The sequence below is a fragment of the Mobula birostris genome, chromosome 8 (genome assembly GCF_030028105.1).
Source record: "Mobula birostris isolate sMobBir1 chromosome 8, sMobBir1.hap1, whole genome shotgun sequence".
NCBI lineage: Eukaryota > Metazoa > Chordata > Chondrichthyes > Myliobatiformes > Myliobatidae > Mobula > Mobula birostris.
Genome location: NC_092377.1, coordinates 137,464,458 through 137,478,970, shown reverse-complemented (window position 1 = coordinate 137,478,970; position 14,513 = coordinate 137,464,458).

Sequence of the window (14,513 nt, the reverse complement as noted above, 5' to 3'; positions counted from 1 at the left end):
TAGGGATGACTACCTCCCTGTAGCTCCTGTCTATCACTTCCTTAGTTTCCCGTATGAGCTGAAGTCCATCGAGCTGCAGCTTCAGTTCCTCAGCATGTTCCCTGAGGAGCCGCAGCTTGGTGGCTCAGCACTCATGGTCAACTCTGTTGACACCCAGTCCAAGCACATCGTGCTATGTCCTTGGGAAGTAGCTAGAGTGACGGGAAATCCCAAATTCCCTTGAATGCCTGATGTTGACGCCCTCCTGGAGGATCACGAAGAGTCATGCTTACCTGCAGGGGTGCTGGTGAGACCTGAACGGCAGAAACCTTCAGCTGTCCACATCAACAGGATGACAGTGATTGTCAGGAACATCTTGGAGAGAGAGGTTTCCCTCAAACGTGGGACGCCAATGGCACATCTTTTCCTAGTGACTGTAACGACTAGTTTTCCGGTGAGAAAACCAGGAGAGAGACAGTTTCCTGGATTGGGAAAGTTAACAGTAAAGTCATTCAACGCTGTTGACTCCCCAGTGTTGGATCTAAGGAGTGAGTATTATCAGATACCCATGAGTGAAACTGATAAAGAAAAGACAGCATTTATATGTCTACTTGTATTCTTTCAGTTTGAAAGAATGCCCTAGGGCATATCAGGGGCACTGGCTACTTTCCAACATGTCATGGAGAAGACCCTTGGAGACATGAATTTGCTTGAGGTACTGGTGTACTTGGATGACCTCAGAGTATTCAGGTCTACACTGGAAGAGCATGAGATGAAGCTACTAAAGGTGTTAGACCACTGAACGGTCAAAACTGTCACTGAACAAGTGCCCGTTCTGTAAGATATCAATTACGTCAGACATATAATCTTACAGGATGGAGTAGCCACATGGCCAAGGCCAAAGAATGTGAGTGCCCTATGTTTATTCCTTGGATTCTGTGGGTACTACTGGAGACTTGTGAAATACTACTCCAGAGTAAGCCACCCTTTGAATCAGTTTCTTTGTGGCTATGCCCCCTCAGGGAAGAGAGGGAGGAGAACGAAAGGGAAAGAAGGCAAGGTTTATCTTAGTCCTTAGAACCTTTCAGGAATGATGGGATGCAAAATATGAAGAGGACTTTCAGCTGCTGAAAGAGTTGCTGTCTAAAGCACCTGGCTGGCCTTTGCAAACTCCCAGCTGCCATAAATACTGCACACAGACGAGACGCCAACCATCAGGGCTTAGGCGGTGTTCTATATCAGGACCAAGGAAAAGGGTTGAGACCTGTTGCTTTCATCAGCTGGAGTCTGTCACCCTCCGAACAAAATAACCTTATGCACTAATAGGAGTTTCTGGCATTGAAGTGGTCGGTGGTGGATAAGTTAAGTGACTATCTAGATGGTGCCCAGTTCAAGGTGAGGACTGGCAACAATCTACTGACTTATATTCTGTCCTTGGAGGAGATGGGTGCCACTGGTCATTGCTGGTTGGCAGTGATGTCTGCTTATGATCTGAGCCTGAAATATCATCTGGGGAGTCAGATCATTAGTCATAGTCATAGTCATGCTTTATTGAAATTGGTTTTCGTTACAGTTGCACAATAAATAATTAAATAGTAATATGTAAATTATGCCAGAAAATAAGTCCAGGACCAGCCTATTGGCTCAGGATGTCTGACCCTCCAAGGGAGGAGTTGTAAAGTTTGATGGCCAGAGGCAGGAGTGACTTCTTATGACGCTCAGTGCTGCATCTCGGTGGAATGAGTCTCTGGCTGAATGTACTCCTGTGCCCAACCAGTCCATTATGTAGTGGATGGGAGACATTGTCCAAGATGGCATGCAACTTGGACAGCATCCTTTTTTCAGACACCAATGTCAAAGGGTCCAGTTCCATCCCCACAACATCACTGGCCTTACGAATGAGTTTGATGCGAATACCTTGTCCTGATGTTCGCATGAGGCGCCAGAAACGGCCGGAGTGGGAGGGCATTCCTGCCTCTGGTGTTAAAGCAATGTGCCGGTTTTCCACAGTGGGGAAATCAGAGGCAAGGCAATGGCATGGTAGAGCTGTGGAACATTTGGGAGTTTCTAGTCATATGCCATTCCACAAGCATATAGCAACTTGATCACTCTGGATACGAAACAGTTGCCTGCCTTGAGTCCTGTGGAATTGGCAGCGGCCAAGCGAGACAACCCTTGTACCCTTGTATGTAATTGCCGAAGCCAACATAGAATTTCCATCAACCGCTGAAGGACTCTTCAGACTTTTCACATCAGACAACTCCTTTCCCACCTGTTGTCAAAGGGGGTATGGCCCAAGAAGAGAAGCTAAAACACCCTCCCATACCCCTACTGAAGAGGGGAAAACAGGAGTTGAGGAACAAAGTTTTATACGTGGCCACGTCTCCTCCAGACAGACCTCAGCATTCCCAGTTGGTTTTGCCTGAGAAGTACTGGGGCTTGAAGTCACTTCATGATGACTTAGGTCACTTGGGGTTTGACAAGACCTACGGATTGGTCTGAGATCGGATCTATTGGCCTCGAATGAAGCTCGAGATTGAAGGGTACTATAAGCCATGCATCCGATGTATTTGGAAGAAGGCAATGCCTGCAAGAATTACTCCATTATCTCACAGAATACGTGACCACTTGATTTAGTGGGTATGGATTTCCTCTCCATAGAGCCTGATTCTAGCAACACTGGGAATGTCTTGGTCATTATTGATCACTACACATGCTCAAGCCTTCCCCACAAAGGATCAGAGAGCATCCACAGTTGCCAAGGTATTATGGGAGAAGTATTTTGTTCATGATAGCCTCTCAAGAAGAATAAACAGCGATTAGGGAAGGGGTATGAGAGTCGTCGTCGTCTCTCACACGAGTTACTGGGCATGCTTGGAGTCAAGAAGTCAAGGACCATGTCATATCAACTTCAGGGTGATGCCCAGCCTGAAAGGTTCAACCAGACATTGCTACACATGCTTGCAACACTGGATGCAAACAGAAAGAACAAGTGGAGCCAGTGTGTTGGGCGTCTGGTACACTGGTACGACTGGACACAGAATGAAGCTACTGCATACTCGCCATACTATTTGAAGTTTGGGTATGAAGAAGGATTACCTATAGATCTCTGTTTTGAAGCGACCGGTGAAGACGTCGCAGAAGGCCATAAGACCATAAGATATTGGAACAGAATTAGGCAATTTGGCCCATTGCATCTGCTCCATCATGTCATCATGGCTGATCTGATTTTCTTGTCAGCCTCAAACTCCTGCCTTCATCCCATATCCCTTCATACCCTGACCAATCAAGAATCTATCAACCTCCGCCTTAAGTATACATAAAGGCTTGGCCTCCACAACTGCCTGTGGCAAAATATTCCACAGATTCATCACTGCCTGGCTAAAGAAATTCCTCCTCATCTCCTTTCTAAAAGGACAATCTTCTATTCTGAGGCTGTGTCCTCTGGCCTTAGACCCTCCCATCATCGGAATCATCCTTTCCTCATCCACTCTATCAAGGTCTTTCACCACTTGATAGGTTTCAATGAGGTGACCCCTCATTCCTCAGAATTCTAATGAATACATTAAATGCTCTTCATATGACAAGCCATTCAATCCTGGAAAAATTTTTGTGAACCTCCTTTGAACCTTTTCCAATTTCATCCTTTCCAAAATAAGGGGCCTAAACCTGCTCACAATACTCCAAGTGAGGCCTCACCAGTGCTTTATAAAGTCTCAACATTGTATCCTTGTATTTATATTCTAGTCCTCTTGAAATGAATACTAACATTGCAATTGTCTTCCTCGCCCCTGACTTAACCTACAAATTAACCTTTAGGGAATCCTACACAAAGACTTGGACCTCAGTTTCCTGTATCTTCTTTCCATTTAGAAAATAGTCAACCCTTCCATTCCTTCTACCAAAGTGCACAACCATGCATTTCCCAACACTATATTCCATCTGCCATTTCCTTGTCCATTCTCCTAATCTGCCTATGTCATGGTCTGGTCTGTTAAATCCGAATTCCGGTTCACGGTCCGGTCCGTGGACTCAGGACTCCGGGTCTTCTAGCTGTCCCTTGTTTGGTTGAGTTAATCATAGGCACCTGATTCCCATCTTTGGGCTTGGAATATAAGTAGCCTTTGGGTTGAGTGTGGGCTGTGGGAGGTGGATCAAGCTGGGGCTGGGGCTGGGGCTGGGGCTGGGGCTGGGGCTGGGGCTGGGGCTGGGGCTGGGGCTGGGGCTGGGGCTGGGGCTGGGGACGGGGACGGGGACGGGGACGGGGACTTTGGTGTGGAGCAGCCTAGTAGTTTGGAAAGGGTTAGCTTGTAGCCTATGGCTGCAAAAGGGAGAGGGGGGAGGCTGTGGAATACTCCAGAAGTAAGGGTAGCCAAAAAAGGGATGCATCAAATGAAAGACCTGAAGTAATGGGGGACAACAAATTGAGGAAAATGGGTGAATTGGAGGAATTTATAGTCCTGTATAAAATTAAAGGTCAGAAGGAAGGAGAAGGAGGATTTAGAGCCCTTAATCCTTTGAAAGAGGCAGCAGTATTAGAGAACCAAATAGGTAAAGGATTCCAGGCCAAGATTTTGTCTAATGGATTGAAAATTTGTTGCAAAGACATTGACCAATATAACAATGCTAAAATGGTGGGAAAATTGGTTGTGAAAGTGGAGTGTATTACTCTGAAAGAAAGAAAGGGAGTTAAGGGTGTAGTGTATGGTATTTGGTCTAGCATGACAGAAAAGGAAATTTTGGACAATATTAAAGGCGGTTGAGTGATTGAAGCCAAATGATTAAAATTGAGAGAAGGTGGTAATTGGGATTCCCCTGTTCTTCTGTTTTTTGCAGGTGATGTTCTTCCAACTAGAGTCTATCTTGGGTGCATGTCTTATCAAGTTAGAGAATACATTAGAACTCCCTTACGCTGTTATAATTGCCAGAGATTTGGACATGTTGCTGGTTCATGTCGAGGTAAAAGAAGATGTATGAAATGTGGAGAGGATCATGATATTAAAGCATGTAAGGCAGCGGTGCCTAAATGCAGGAACTGTGGAGGGGACCACATAGTGGCGTTCAGAGAATGTGAGTATTTTAGTAAGGCAAAGCAGATTCAGGATGTTAGTATCCAACAAAAAATATCATATGCTGAAGCAGTAAAGAAAGTTGATAGAGATCAAAGGATAAGTAAAGAAAAGATTGGAATGATGGGGAGTCAGTTAATTGCAAGTCCTCCAACTCTGGTTCCTTCAGGCATGATGTTGACGACTAAAGAGTCTTTCTTGGCGTTTGTTGTCGATGTACTGGCCGGGGCTAAAACTACAGCTAAGAGGTCGGATATGATAAAAGTAGTTGTTGGAGCTGCAGAGAGATTCCTTGATATAAAACAGATTTTGCCAGAAAAATTACATGAGTATATGATAGACAATCATTGAATACTTCCCAGTTGTCGGGATCAAAGAGTACAGAGGAGCTTTATGTGGATGAAGAGGCCAATAATTAGTATTTTGATGTTTTTAATATTACAATGGAATGCAAGAAGTTTATCTGCAAATGGTCAAGAATTAAAAAGATTTGATGGAACTTTTAAAGACAAATCTGATTTGATCTGTATACAGGAGACATGGTTAAAGCCTCATTTAGATTTTGTGATCCCTGGATGTGATAGTTTGAGAGCTGACAGAACAGCTAAATCTGGTGGAGGGTGTGTAACTTTCATAAAAACAGGACTCTAGTTTAGAAGACTCGATATTAAATCTAACCTTGAAATTGTGGCTGTGGAGGTTTGGAGCTCTTGTGGTCAAATAACTTTGATTAACTTTTATAATCCAGGTAACATGATGTTATCAGATTTGGATGAAATTATGAATAAGGTAAGATCCCCAGTAATCTGGGTTGGAGATTTCAATGCCCATGATCCTATATGGGGTTGTGAAAGTAAAGATAGTAATGGAGCAGTAATAGAGGAGTTTCTAGATAAATACAACATGGTACTGCTAAATGACGGAAGGCCTACAAGATTTAATATTGTAAAGAATACGTGTAGTCACTTAGACTTATCTATCACTTCCTCAAACTTAGCTAGGGTTGGGGAATGGGATGTTATGGACAGATACACACTAGGAAGTGATCACTATCCTATATTATGTCGACTTGGTAGAAATTTGATAGTAGAAGTTGAGGAGAAGTCTGCTAGGTATACTTTTTCTTTGGCCCATTGGGATGAATACCAGGAGAAAACTGTGGATATAACAGAAGAGATTAATAGCGAGGGCTCCATAGGTGATTGGAATGAATCCCTCTGTTCTATAATTCATAAAGTTGCTCAGTAGACTATTCCGCTACGCTGAAGCATTAGTTCCGTGGTGGAATAAAAATTGTGATATAGCAGTAAGAAACAGAAATAGAGCTTACAGGAAATTAAGAAAGTACCCAGTGTTAGATAATGTTATAGAGTATAAAAAGGAAAGAGCAGTAGCAAGGAGAGTAATTAAAAATGCAAAGAGGGATAGTTGGAGAAGATTTTGTGGAACCCTGAGCCCTGAGACACCTATAAAGCAGCTGTGGACGATCATTCACAGAATGTCAGGGATATATAGGAAACCATCTATCCCTGCTTTGCTGGATGGAGATATTGAAGCTGTAACCAATAAGGAAAAGGCTGATATGTTTGTAGAGATGTTCCAAGCGTTACACAGTTCAGGAGAGTTAGAAAGGAAATTATGTTAAAGGAAAGTTGGAAATTGGACAGGAGTTTGGATGATAATAGCTCCATAAATTTGTTTTTCTCCCTTCAGGAATTGCAGGAAGCTGTCCAATCAGGTTCAAACACTTCTCCTGGTAGGGATGGACTGTGTTATGAAATGCTTAAGCATTTAGATGACTCTGTATTAATAGAAATTCTAGCATTGTTTAATTCAGTGTGGAAAGAAGGAAAATTACCAGTAGAATGGAAGCATGCAGTGGTAGTTCCAGCTTTAAAGCCGGTTAAGGACGCGTCTAGTCCTAGTTCGTATCGGCCTGTAGCTTTAACGTCAGTGCTTTGTAAAACTATGGAATGAATGGCCAACAGACTTGCTTATTTTTTGGAAAATAAGGGACATTTTGCTGCCTATCAAAATGGTTTTAGAACTGGAAGATCAACAGTGGAATCTGTTGCTCTTTTAGATCATGATATTTAAAAAAGTTTCAAAATAGAGAAGTAATGGTAAGTGTATTTCTAGATATTGAAAGAGCATATGACTCACTATGGAAGGATGGCTTATTAATTAAACTCCATGATGCAGGAATTAGAGGTAGAATGTTTAATTGGATCAAGAATTTCCTTAAGGAAAGGACAATTCAAGTAAGAATAGGTGGAACAAGCTTCAAGTCAGTTAAAATAGATAATGGTACCCCTCAAGGAAGTGTCATTAGTCCAGTTCTTTTTAATGTCATGATAAATGATATCTTTAATCAGGTAGGGACAGGATTTGGCAAATCATTGTTTGTAGATGATGATGCAATCTGGAAAAGAGGAAGAAACATCAAGTATATATTAAGGCAGGTACAAAAGGCTTTAAGATCAGTTGAAAACTGGGCTAATAAAAGGGGTTTCAGGATTTCTGCTTCTAAGTCCAAATATATGATTTTTGGCTTTAGAAGAAAGATTCCTGATTGTGAATTGTGTCTATATGATTCTCCACTAGAAAGAGTCAAGTATTCAAGTTTTTAGGTGTCTGGTTTGATGAAAGACTGACTTGGAGGGTTCATATAGATAAAACAATTGGAAAGTGTGAGAAAGTTTTAAATGTTATGAGAAGTGTTGCTGGATGCGGCTGGGGAGCTGGGCGGGAAGCTATGTACTTAATATATCTAGCTATGATTAGATCAGTTATAGATTATGGTTATATTGTTTATGGTTCTGCTGCTACAGCAGTGCTTGGAAAATTAGACACTGTGCAGTCCACAGCACTTAGACTCTGTTGTGGAGCTTTTACAGACATCCCAACTCTCCCGGAAGTTCTGGGAGCCTCCCACATATGAATAGTGGCTCCCTGATGCCCGCAAATTATATACAATATCATGGAAATCAATTTTTTGAGAGCAAGCGAGAGAGAAAGCAAGCGAGAGAGAAAGCAAGCGAGAGAGCGAGAGACCTCGAGAGAGGGAGTGCGAGCGAGAGAGCAAAAGCGCACCATGGCAGAGTGTTCCAAAAAAAAAGAAAATATAAAACGTATGTCACCCCAGACTACACTAAAGTGTACCCCTGCCTAATAGGGGTCAAAAATAATGACAGTGTTGCTCGCTGCACTGTTTGCAATAGTGACTTTTCTATGGCCCATGGTGGGTTAAATGACTGTAAAAGACATGTTGAGGTGAGTTTAACAGGTGTCATTTGTTCTTTAGCATAGTTAATGTTATTTAAACTAGCTGGCTAGCTGCTAAGGAGCTACTCTATTGCAGACATCCCACCTCTCCTGGAAGTCTCCTGCAAATTGATGGTGCTACCTCCCTGAAATCAGTTTTTGCAGGGTGGGATGTCTGGCTTTGAGAACAACATCAGTCCCGGCATTATGTGTGGAGGTGGGAGAAGTGCCTCTGCATTTAAGACGAATTCAGTAGGACCTGCGGTATTGGGTAAAACTAAATGGATTCAATCACAGCTGTCCGTCAAAGTGTTTTTTGCAGGGGAAGTTGGAGCGCCAAAGTAAAATTAAAAGATACCCATTTTTAGATTTGGTTAATAACTGGGCTGTGAAATTGAAACTGACTGGGGAAGGCATAGTTGGCCAAATCTGCCTGCCACCCATCCCTTTTTGGCTCTTTCCAGAACCAGAAGTAGACCTATTCCTCCTTTTTCAGCTTCAAGGAAGCAGTGCAATTTCATCAGCGTTGATCACAAATGAATATTTAAATAATAAATGGGGGTCTTATCTGAAGATTTTTACTGATGGCTCAGTGGACCCAGAGAGCAGTAGGGCAGGATTTGGGATGTATGTGTCTCAACTTGGAGTTAAGATTGGTCACCGGGTTTCAGAAGGTGTTTCTGTCTTTGCAACAGAATTATTAGCAGTCCTCTGGGCCTTATGGTGGACAGAAGACTCTCGACTCTCGACCATGTAGGGTTATCATCTGTTCGGATTCTGCTGCTGCCTTATAGTCTATAAAAGGGAATAAATCAAAAGCTCGTCCTGACATAGTTATTGAGATTCTCTTAGTGTTGTTTAGAGTAGGGAAGATGGGTTGTGCAGTTAGATTTTCATGGATACCTGGGCATACTGGGGTGGAGGGAAATGAAATTGTGGATGGCATTGCAAAGTCTTCCTTATTGAGCAGGCAATTAGAGTTCCCCTAGGCAGAGCAGAATTGAGAAGTAGGATTAAAAAAGGTATAGAAAGAAGTGGCAGGAGGATTGGCAAAATGAATTAAGGGGCAGGCATTATTTTTCTAGTCACACACTAGTTAAACAGGTCTCAGACTGTTACCTTTTAAGTCGTAGAGATGTGGCGAAATTTACAAGACTTAGGTTGGGGCATTGTGGGCTAAACTATTATTTAAAGATAATAGGAAAACATCCTACTGGATTATGTGACTGTGGTAGTCCAGAGACAGTCCAGCATGTTTTGCTGAGCTGTAATCGATACAAAATTGAAAGAAGCATGCTGTTCAAGACGCTATCTGGCTTAAATTTATTTTGGTTTTCTATTCAATCTTTGTTTGGCCATCAAGAGAACCAACATCTGATTGAAGAGTCTATCATTCAGTTTATACGTGAGACTAGTTTGTATTCAAGAATTTGAGTTCCTTCAAGTTCTATAATTAATTATACATCCTGCGGAGGGCTGTAATACGCTGAGATGCATCTAAACAGCTGGAAATAGAAGAAGTAGTGTAGGCTGCTGGTTTGTCTTGTCAGGCCCCCTTGGAGCAACCTGCTGATGGAAGACTAGTGAAACCATTCATGATCTGTAGGCCTGGTTGGAGGACCACTGCTTCATGGAGCCTTGTTGCCACTGGTTGGAGTGGTCTTTGTGGTATGGATTCGGCTGTTTCCCGGGCCAGGTGAGTGGCTCCAGCCATTCCGAGCTAGGTAGGGATCTGGCTGTTTCTGTAGCCAGCTGAGGTTGCTGGCTGTAACTGTGACTCGGAGCAACCCTGAAGCAGAGATGGAACTGTCTGGTGTTCTTTGGTGTTTGTCTCTTCTTGTCCTCACCTCTGTGGGGTAAGTCAGGCTGTTGCCCGGGGGCGGGGGGGGTCAAGTCGAGTCTTGTCTTGTTCCTGCCTCTGTGGGGTAAGTCAGGCTGTTTTGCTTTTGCCCTGTGGGGGGACATGTCTTGTCTTGTCTTTGCCTCTGTCGGGTAAGTCCAGCCGCTCTGCCGTTACCCAACAGGTGTACCTGTCCCACCTTGGTGTGGAGAGGTTGAGTCCCAGCTTGTCTAAGTAAGTCCTGGCTCGATGTCTATGTACTGTGCTGTCTCATGTTGGTGTCGTGTTAACGATGAGTCCTAGCTTTTCAAAGAACAGGTCCTGGCTCTATGTTAATGTTCAGTTTCCAGCCGGTCTCTCAGCTCCAGCCTCCAAGTTATCAGCCTCCGCATTTCAAGATGAGGATCCCGCAGCCAAGCTCCAGGAGCCCTCGCCGTGAGGATCCTGCAGCCAAGCTCCGTCCTGAAGCCATGTCATGTCCTTGCCTGGTTCTGGGGTCCGAGTCCGAGGCAAGACCCAGGTTCTTGGTCCTTATCCAGTCTCGGGCTTGGAGTTGAAGCTCTGTCTCCTAGTCCATGGTTTCTAGTCCTGGTCCTGCTTTCCCTAGCCCAAGTCTGCGTTCTTGTCCCTGCTCTTGGTCTGAATACTGTCACGTCCCTACTCTAGTCAAGTCTTGTTCCTTGTACTTCAGTGTCTGTGTCTTGCATTTGGGTCCGTTGCCAGCCCCTCGTGTGACAGAACAAACCAGCCAACGATGGACCCAGCAACACAGACACTGGAGATGAACTCTCACCATCCAAGATTCCTTAGTGTCGAAACCCCCCCCGCCCCCCCCCCCCAACCTGCCCAAGTCGTCCTTAGTCCTGGAGAGCCTCTTTGGTCGCCCGGAGGCTCCCGTAGAAGGGGGAGGGGGTGGGGTCGAGGACTGTCATGGTTCGGTCCGTGAAGTCCACATTCTGGTTCACGGTCCGGTCCGTGGACTCAGGACGCTGGGTCATCCAGCTGTCCCTCGTTTGGTTGAATTAATCATAGGCACCTGATTCCCATCTTGGGACTTGGAATATAAGTAGCCTTGGGATTGAGTGTGGGCTGCTGGTTTGTCTTGTCAGTCCCCCTTGGAGCAATCTGCTGATGGAAGGCTAGTGAAACCATTTGTGATCCCTAGGCCCTGGTTGTAGGACCACCACTTCATGGAGCCTTGTTGCCACTTGTTGGAGTAGTCTTTGTGGTATGGATTTGGCTGCTTCCCGGGCCAGGTGAGTGGCTGTCAGCCACTCTGAGCTAGGTAGGGATCTGGCTGTTTCTGTAGCCAGCGGAGGTTGCTGGTTGTAACTGCAACTCAAAGCAATCCTGAAGCAGAGATGGAACTGTCTGTTCTTTGGTGTTTGTCTCTTGTCCTCGCCTCCGTGGGGTAAGTCAGGCCGTTTTGCCATTGCCTTGCGGGAGGACATGTCTTGTCTTGTCTTGTCTTTGCCTCTGTTGGGTAAGTCTGGCCATTATGCCATTACCCAACAGGTGGACCTGTCCCACCTTGGTGTGGAGAGGCTGAGTCCCGGCTTGTCTAAGTATAAGTCCCAGCTCTGTCTATGTACTGTCCTGTCTCATGTTGGTGTTGTGTTAATGATGAGTCCTGGCTTTTCAAAGGACAAGTCCCGGCTCTATGTTGATGTTCAGTTCCCAGTTGGTGTCTCAGCTCCAGCCTCCAAGTTATCAGCCTCCGCATTTCAAGATGAAGATCCCGCAGCCTCGAGCTCGAGGAACCCTAGCCTCGAGGATCCCGCAGCCTCGAGGCCGAGGATCCCGCAGCCTCAAGGAACCCGCAGACTCGAGCCGCAAGAGCAAAGACCCTAGCCTGTCTCCAAGCTCAGGCCTCTAGAGCCCAGCCACGTCCTGTCCTGAAGCCATGTCATGTCCTTGCCTGGTTCTGGGGTCCAAGCCCAAGGCAAGACCCAGGTTTTGGGTCCTTGTTCAGTCTCTGGCTCGGAGTTGAAGCCTTGAAACCTAGTCCATGGTTTCTAGTCCTGGTCCCGCTTTCCCTAGCCCAAGTCTGCATTCTTGTCCCTGCTCCTGGTCTGTATCCTGTCACATCCCTACTCTAGTCAAGTCCTGTTCCTAGTACTTCAGTGTCTGTGTCTCGCATTTGGGTCTGTTGCCAGCCCCTCGTGTGACAGCCTAAGTCCTTCTACAGCCTCTCTACTTCAAAACCACCTGCCCTTCCATTGATTTTCATATCATTTGCAAAACTTTGTAACAAAACCATCAAATCCATCATCCTAATCATTAACATATAATGTTAAAAACAAATTGGTCCCAAAACACACCCCTGTGGGTATACTGCAAGTCACCAGCAGCCAGCCAGAAAAAGCTCCCTTTATTCCCACTTTGTCTCCTGTCATTCAGCCACCACTTTATCCATACTAGAATCTTTCCTGTAATACCATGGACTCAGAGCTTGTTAAGCAGCCTCATGTATGGCACCTTGTCAAGGACCTTATGAAAATCTAAAGTATACTACCAAATGATTCTCTTTTGTCTGTTCGTCATCTTATTCAAAGAATTCCAACAGATTTGTCAGACACGATTTTCCCTTAAGAAAACCATGTTGATTATGGCTTATTTTATCATGTGCCTCCAAGTACCCTGAGACCTCATCCATAACAATTGTCTGCAACATCTTCCCACTGCTGAGATCAGACTAACTGACTTATACTTTCCTTTCTTCCATTGCTCTCCCTTCTTGAAGAGTGGAGTGACATTTGCAATTTTTCAGTCCTCCAGAAACATTCCACAATCTAGTGATTCTTGAAAGATCATTACTAATGCCTCCACAATCTCTTCAGTAACCTTTATCAGAACTCTGGAGTGTACACCATCTGGTCCAGGGAAATTATTTATCTTCAGACCTTTCAGATTCTCAAGAACCTTCTCTCTGGTTACGGTAACTTCAAATACTTAATGACCCTGACACCTGGAACTTCCACCATACTGCTTGTGTCTTCTCCAGTGAAGACTGCAAAATACTTGCTCAGTTCATCCACCATTTCCCTGTCCCTCATTACTAACTCTCCAGCATAGTTTTCCAGTGGTCCAATATCCCTCTCACCTCTCTTTTACACCTTATGTATCTGAAGAAACTTGTGGTGTACTCTTTAATATTTTTGGCTAGCTTACTTTCGTATTCCAGCTTTGCCTTCTTAATGACTTATTTAATTACCTTCTGTTTTTTAAAGGCTTCCCAATCCTCTAACTTCCCACTAATTTTTGCTCTATTATATGCCCTCTCTTTGGCTTTTATGTTGGCTTTGACTTCTCTTGTTAGCCACGGTTTTGTCATCTTTCCCTTTAGAATACTACTTCCTCTTTGTAAAGTATGCTTCCTGCGCTTTCTGAATTGCTTCCAGAAATTCCAGCCATTGCTGCTCTGTGGTTATCCCTACCAGTGTTCTTTTCCAATCAATTCTGGCCAACTCTTCTCTCATGCCTTTGTAATTCCCTTCTCTCGATTGTAATACTGATACATCTGACTTTAGCTTCTCCTTCTCAAAATTCAGGGTAAATTCGATCATATTATGATCACTTTTCCTTAAAGGGTTCCTTGACCTTAGATCTCTAATCAATTCTGGTTCATTGCACATCATCTAATTCAGAATAGCTGATCCACTAGTAGGCTCAACCACAAGCTGCTCTAAAAAGCCATCTCATAGGCAATCTACAAACTCCACCCCCCCCTGTAATCCAGTACCAACCTGATTTTCCCAATCTACCTACATATTGAAGTACCCCATGACCTTTCAGCATGCATTTTCTATCTCCCACTGTAATTTGTAGGCCATATCCTTACTGCTGTTTGGGTCTGTATACAATTCCCATCAGGATCTATTTACCCTGTAAGTTCTGCAAGTTCCTTAGCCTTATCCACAATGATTCAACACCTTCTGGCCCTATGCCACCTCTTTCTAATGATTTAATTTCATTTTTTACCAACAGAGCAATGCCACCCCCTCTGCCTTCCTGCGCAGCCTTTCTCCCAGATGTGCTCAATCCTTTTCACACTCTGTTCGATGTCGCTAACTCTGAGCCTCTGAGGAAAGCCACCGCTACAACCTGCAACCTGGTTATCTCTGAGGCCGAGGTCACAGATGTTTCCAACGAGTGGACAGTCGCAAGGCTGCAGGACCGGACAGCGTCCCAGGGCGAGTACTCAGGATGTGTACAGCACAACTGGCAGGTGTGTTTACAGACATTTCTAATCTCTCCCTCTCCCAGTGTAGAGTGCCCTCCTGCTTCAAAACATCCACCATTGTTCCTGTATCTAAAAAGACCAAGGAAACATGTCTGAACCACTAGCGTCCTGTTGTACA